The following is a 6,903-nucleotide window of genomic DNA, read 5'->3' as shown; positions in this document are numbered from 1 at the left end:
AATTGTCTATAATAGAGTACAAAATTCTGGGGTATTTTTAGTGAAAATAGGATATTGGGCCTTGGTTCAAGAACCAATTCCCTATTTATAATATTGTTTCTTATGAGAAAATTGGTTCTGAGTTGCAACGTTTTGACTTGAGACAGTTTCCAGGAACCAACTGTGTTGCAAGTCCGAGGACTGCTTGTACTTCAGTCAGCTCAGGCAGCCCCAGCCCCCTCCAACCAAGCCCACAGTGTCCCTGCTTCCCTGTCCGGTTTCATGCTGCCTCTTGGTCTGTCCATCCCTACCTTCTGGACTGTCAGTCTTTCCTCCTCCTCTCCTCATTTCCTGCTGTATTTGCAGCTCCCATTCCCATAATCCCTCCAGGTGTACTCTTTTTCCTTCTGGTGTTTGTGTCTTTCTGCCGCCTTTCCCCTCTCAGTTCTTCATCCCTGCCTTTTTCTGCTTTTTTCCTCTTCTCCCCATTTCCCTTGCCTGGTATCTTGGGCCTGGCTTGACCCTTGTCATGTTCTGTCTGTTCCTCCCTGCTTTTACCTAATCTCTGCCCCAGGTCTGCTGTCACCTACTCTTGCTTTGGTCCTCTCTGGGTGCATTATCTACCAGTCCTAGCTCATGAATCCTTTTTTTACCTTTCCTGGTCCCCTCTCCACCCCTCTGCTTTTCCTGCCTCTCTTCACCTTCTTGACTCCATAGTCTTGCCTCTTCACCTTCTTGACGCCTCTTCACCTTCTTGACGCCTCTTCACCTTCTTGACGCCTCTTCACCTTCTTGACGCCTCTTCACCTTCTTGACTCCATAGTCTTGCCTCATTTCCTGTCTTTATCCTGGTTCTGTCTTGATTCTAGTCCTGGACTCTTCTTTTTCCCCACTCCTCCCTTTTTGTGCCTTTGGGCTTAGTGTGGTATTTTTTAAGAGACTGCATTTGATAGAAGTTTAGGGAAATTCATGAAGCTGGCCTAGAGAATGGAGGTTTTGATGGCATTATAGTTGGGAAGCTTTAAAAGTGGGTAGCCTTGGGCTTCTTTGGTTGCAGGCCAGTGTGATTATTATTATTATTATTTTTTTTTTTTGTTCAGTGGTTGGTTTCAATGGCTGCAGTTATGGGGGTAGGATGATGTATGTTTGCAGTGACTATCATATGTGACAGACAAAGTGCTGGGTTGCTTGTTGCGTCCTGGGTGTTCAGGGACCAGAGATGTGGAAAATTTTCTGTAGAAAATTCCAAAACGGAAACTTTTTCAGAAAATTTTCCACTGCTTTACTTTTAGACATGAATTTTTCTGTGGGAAACTTTCCATTGTTTCATAAAATTCATTAGTAACAATGAATGGATGCTAATACGATATTAGGTAAGCCTGGCAGTTTCAAAGTTGTAATTTGATATTTTTCAAGCAATTATCCCTAGGAAGTCTGTGAGAGAGTACATATGTCTTATTGGTTTGTAAACAGGATAGTAAATACACTTGCATAATCCAAACCAGAAATCAAGTTATGAATTCACATAATTGGTTGTGCAGGGCAAATCAAAACCAAAGCATGGCATATCATGCATAGTTCTTTGGGTGTGCTAAAATCAGTGTCATCAGTTTTCAGTACCTGTTTGTTTAAATGTAAGGAAAACAAAAAGTGTAAGGGGAAGTACATGCTATTGTGTATTGTTTTTAGAAGTATTCCAGTGAAAATAATTTCTTTCCACAAATATTTGAATTTGTTTGAATATAACACTTAAACTACATTTATTTTTTTCCTTAATGAAATACTTCAGTTCAAATACTTGTGGCTATTGGGACATAAAATTAACATGGGGAGATTTTTTTTTTTAAGTTTTGTTTACTAAATGGAAGTCAAATAAACATGCTAAATCAATCACACTTCACTTAGGGCACTGGAAAATTTTTGGAAGTCTTTTCCAATTCAAAGTTTTCTAGAAAACTTGTATCTCTGTTGGGGATGGGTGTCTGTTTGAGGGTTAACTGAGGGAGGTTTAGCTTCTGAGCTTTAGAGTGGAGGTTTGACTTAGTTGGGTATAATCTTAATTTTTTTGGGATGTCAAGGGTGGAGCCTGCTTCAGTTATTAGGGGAAGGACACTTGGGGGTTCTGCTTGGCTGGGAGCAGCTTCTGTGTCTGGTTAGGCTGCCCTTGCTTGTTCGGGTGGAAGCCTGGGGACTTGCAGAATTGGGTTGGAGGTTGGGGGTGCTAATTCTCTTAGCTAAGACCTGAAGATTGGGATGAGTGGTGGTCTCTTTCTTTCTTGGGTATGGTCTGGATCCTCATTGAGTGCTCTGGCTATGGTTTGGCCTGTTTTTTGTTTTTTGCTTTTTTTTTTTTTCAGGTGGGCTTGTGGACTTGACTTAGTCTGGCATCTGGGGAGGGGCTGACTTGGCTGCAGAGAGGTACAGGTTGCATAAGTAGTCACAGGGTTAAGGTATGTAGGCCTGCTTTGCTTCAGTTCAGGCTTGGTCAGGTTGGGGATAATTCTGATTTGTGTTTGGCTTTACAGTGTGCCTTGAAGACGGGGCAAAGCTTGGTGAGTACCTCCTATGTGGTAGTGGTGCGGAGGGTCATTATGTTGGTACAGGCTGGGGTCTTGGCTTAAGGGTGCTTGTGCTGTGTTCACTGGATGCACCTTAAGAGTTTTGGGGGAGTGCTCTAAATGGTTTATTGTGTGGTCTTTCAGCTACAGAAAGGATCCCTAGTTTGGTTAAGCGCAATCTTGTTGTTTGAGCTGTGGGGCTGGGGTCAGCCTGTGTCAGCAGCGTCCTGGGGAGCCTAGGAGCTTCTTGCTTCAATTAGGGGCTGCTTGGGTGTTCAAGCAAAGGTAAGGTCAGATAAGTTGGGGGTCTTGAGGACAATGACAATGCAGGTCGATGCTTATCCATGTCTTGGTGAAGGGTTTGGGGAATAGGGTTTTCAGAGAGAGATTTCCTTCTGCTCCAATGGTATTTAATGCATCTGGGGATTTCACAATTAGGTTTGAGGAATGTTAGTCTCCAATCTAGACTTAGTGGTCCAGGTGCTTAGGGTCTCCCACTTGGAGCCTAGTTGGCAGTTACTCAGGTGCCTAAACTAGTTGATGTATTTGTGTTAATGAATTGGGCTGTATTTTATTGTTGGAGCGGGCCTGGTCCCCAAGCATGGCTCTGGTAATTGTCCCGACAGGTTGCACATCATTGTTAAAGGGTACCCTTTGGCAAAATACAGCCTGTAGTCTGGAACAGCTTTCTTGTACCACTGTTCCTCAACAACTTCTTCAGTTTCAGCTGTAGTCTCTTAACTATGGCCTGAATATCTTTTTTTCATGGTGAAAAATCTTCACTTACTAGTATGTTAGAAAGGAACAACTGTCCCCAGCAGCTATGAAAAAGTGTTACGATCAGGCCTACTTGAGCAGTCTAAACGCATAATGGCAACTAGAGGGCACCATTCTTTTAAAAGTGCAGACAGATATGCATTGCATTCGTATTAGATCGAATAGAAAAATGAGAATTATTATTTTTGAAAAGCTTAGCTGAAAGATATCTGGTGTCTTTTGGAAAACTGTCGAGCTCCATTTCCAACCCCATTTAATACAGTACATGTTTGCATTAGTCTGTGAGTCCAGTGGGGATGTGGTATTTCTGGAGGGTACAAATATGTAAATTACTATGTTTTGATGTATAGTCTCTTTTTACTAGACTATCCCTCACCAGAGAGATGGGATGATTTATCTTTTGTGATCTCTTTTTACCAAACAAGTTAAGAAATGTTCATGCCATGTGTGTTCAATATATATTTTTCTTTCTCCACTATTGCATTTATTGATGGATCATGTGGGCATTTTGAAATCTAGTGCATGTCTGTGCTTGTACTGCTGCATCACTGCAGTTTTTTCTTTTTAACATGCAGTCACTACTTCCACTGATGCCCACACTTCCTAAGCTCTGCACTTCAGATACTGATTAAGACATTTTACTCTGAAACGGCTACTCTCTACCTGGATGTTTAAGGCCCTTGGTACTTAATTACATCAATCAGATGCATAGCATTTCCTGTAATAAAGACCATAAACTTCTGCTTAGGCTCTGAATTATTTATTATGTATACCATAAACATAATGTGCCTGAGGTGCGCTCTGTAATTAGCAGTGAAGCATTTGTGTTAAGGTCTCCATCCTTCAGTGTTGGTATGAATCTTAATAACTGGGTTATGAAGTAACATCATAACTTTGTAGGGAAAACGCATCCATATTTAGTGTGCATCAGAAACTGTCACTCCCCCATAAAATGAAATAATGGCCTGCTGCATTTTCATTTCTCTCTGTCTCTTGCTTCTTTCAGCACACCTGATCTTTGGCACTTTATGGGTCACCAGTTTACAGACAGGCTGTGGTATGGTGCTGTCTACCCATGTCAATCTCTTATTTTGCTTTTTAACTTGCCTCTATTGTTTTCCACCTTCCCCTTTCTATGTGTCTGAAGAGACCTAATTTCGCACTGGCAGCATATTTGAGCATCATTCTTTTGATACCTTCTGTGGAAAGCCCATCTTATCCTGACTTCTTTTAGGCCTCCAAAGGGTCATAATCTGCAACCACTTTATTTTCAGGACCTTACTGGGCATGGCTGCTTCTCTTGCAACCGGCTCGTCCTCTGGCAAGGCTTCCTGCTGGCTTCTGCTGCTCTTCTTGCTGCAGACTCAAAGCCAGTGGCCAGCACTTCCTGGCATCCTGGAGCCCCTCTGAGCTCCTAGGCTACCAGGCAGCTAGCCTCCCCATCTTCTGGAGCCATTCCTCCAGCTCCTTGTAGTTCCCATGTCTGGGCTTCCTCTCTCAACCTTTGTCTCCAGTCTCTGTCCCCACAGTGGGCCAGAAATACATGTGCAGCTGCAGGGCAGTCTGATCCAGACTGAACAGTTGCTAATAAAATGTGGTTCATGTGGCTTTCTTTGTTCTTGCAGCATTGCTGGTTCTGGCACGGCAGGTGGGTCTCTGGCTGTTGCGGGTTCTTTCTCTTTTGTTCACACAGTGCAATATACTTTCTCACCTATGTGAGCTGTTGAGACTGGCATGCAGACTGGTTGTCAGTGTTTTGCATACATCAAGTTATCCCTTATTTCCCCTCTATTACATATCCCATATGTGAACTTCTCTGACTGAGTGCTTGCTTCTTTATTTTTACTTCCTGAGGGTTTTAGAATTGGACTGAATCACTTTTTCCATGATCCTGGAAAGTGTCAATTAGCTAGGACTTATGTCCTAATGAAAATTAGGATGTTTGAAAAAGGGAAGATTTTTTTGTCCACCATGAATGTATACGATGACACTTAAGGTGGATTCTGAGGGCTGCTTCAGCTGTCCCAAACCACATAAACCACCACTTCTTTTTTTCCCTGCCTACACTGTTCCTTGTAGCCTGTACCAAATCTGTTCTTCATTCAGTTGCTATGAACATAGTGTAAAAACATCTCGCGTTCCCTTGAGCTATACAGAGCTCAGACGCCTTGACTACTTCTGGGCTTGTCTTTTATTTTTTGGTAATATGGAGTTCAAGAGAAGGGGATTGTAGGATTTCTGCTGGTGGATGTGTGTGCTGAAACCTGCAACATATATGAGAGATACAAAGAGGTTGCAGAATAGGGTGGGGTAGGAAGGGGAACAGTGATATCAAGTGCCACAGAGCTTTTGTTCTTGTACTGGGGGTTAAGCTCGGGGGCTCAAAGTGTATATCGGAGGTGGCCAGAATATGACCCATGGGCCAGTCTGGCCTGCCAATTGATTGTGTCTGGCCCATGGCTCTCAGCAGCACTCTGCATGGGGCCTAGCCCACGTTGTACTCCTGTCCACACCCATTCCCCTGCCTACTGATGGTGCCAGCCTCAACCAGCACACAGCTTCTTGGCAGGGCTGCTCTCACTGCTTCTGCAGCTGCTTGACGACTACTTGCATCCCCCTGTCTTGAGCAACTCCTCCTCCTCCTTCTACCTCTGCTATGCTGCTCTGTGCAGCAGATAGATAGAATGGAGAAGCAGTGGTGGTCATGGATTCATGTGCCAGGCACCGCTTGCTTGTCTGAGCTCCAGCTCACCTTCCACTCGCTCTTCCCCAATTCCCTTCCCTCCCCCTGCTCCCCCCAATATGTAAGAATTGCACTTTATTTTGAGCTTTATGTGCCTGTGTATGTTTTGAGTAGTATAATTCAGGACAAAAATTAATTTTTGAAATAAAAATTAAAACATGGTAGGTGTTTGAATTTTAGTTTGATTTCTTTTTATCTATAATTAGTTAAAATGCCACATTCTGAAAGATTCTATATACACAGCCTTTGACAGATCACCAAAACTCATTAAGTGGCTCACCAGCTGACATAATTGCCCATCCCTGACTTAAACCCCTGGATTGATGCAACCAAATCAAAAATCATTAGGAACAAGGAACCACGAAGCAATTAATTTTACTGTCCCCTATTAAAGGATCTATTTTTTTTCTTGTATCTGACATTTCTGGTTGGAAAACAGAAGGGGAAGAAGTTATTAAAACTTTTTTTTTTCAAATTTTTTATGATAAAAGAGGTGTTGATGGAAATATTCCAATTTTCTGACTAGCGCTGCTTCAATTCTGAAGCAGAATCAAAATGCATAATCAACACTTCCACACAAGTTTCTAAACTTAAAGGCATTTGTTGGTGATGTGGGTGAACCTGAAGAGATCTAAAGATTTTTTGTGGAGATTAACGGTCAAAATGCACAGAAGCCTGTCAAGACCTCTTGGCATTGAATGGTAGGATCAATTTCTTTCATTGATTTCATAGACATTGGGGCTGGAAGGGACCTTGGGAAATCGAGTCCAGCCCCCTGCCCAAAGGGCAGAAAGTCAGCTGGGGTCATAGGATCCCAGCAAGATAAGCATCCAATTTACTCTTGAA

General features: G+C 42.8%; 1 long non-coding RNA gene across 1 annotated transcript in view; it reads right to left on the bottom strand.

The window, feature by feature from the left end:
- Positions 1–466: 466 nt before the first annotated feature.
- Positions 467–6,903, bottom strand: part of LOC109311747 — a 24,975-nt gene continuing 18,538 nt past the window's right edge. Inside the window, exons 4-5 of the long non-coding RNA XR_002101596.1 lie at positions 3,894–3,901; positions 467–477 (exon numbers count right to left, since the gene is read on the bottom strand). This is a non-coding gene — a long non-coding RNA (uncharacterized LOC109311747). The remainder of the gene's footprint in view (positions 478–3,893; positions 3,902–6,903) is intronic.

The sequence above is a fragment of the Crocodylus porosus genome, unplaced genomic scaffold, assembly GCF_001723895.1.
Source record: "Crocodylus porosus isolate Cpor-Errol unplaced genomic scaffold, CroPor_comp1, whole genome shotgun sequence".
NCBI classification, from domain to species: domain Eukaryota; kingdom Metazoa; phylum Chordata; order Crocodylia; family Crocodylidae; genus Crocodylus; species Crocodylus porosus.
The sequence above is the reverse complement of the archived record's forward strand: the minus strand, read 5'-3'. Positions and strand labels throughout refer to the sequence as shown.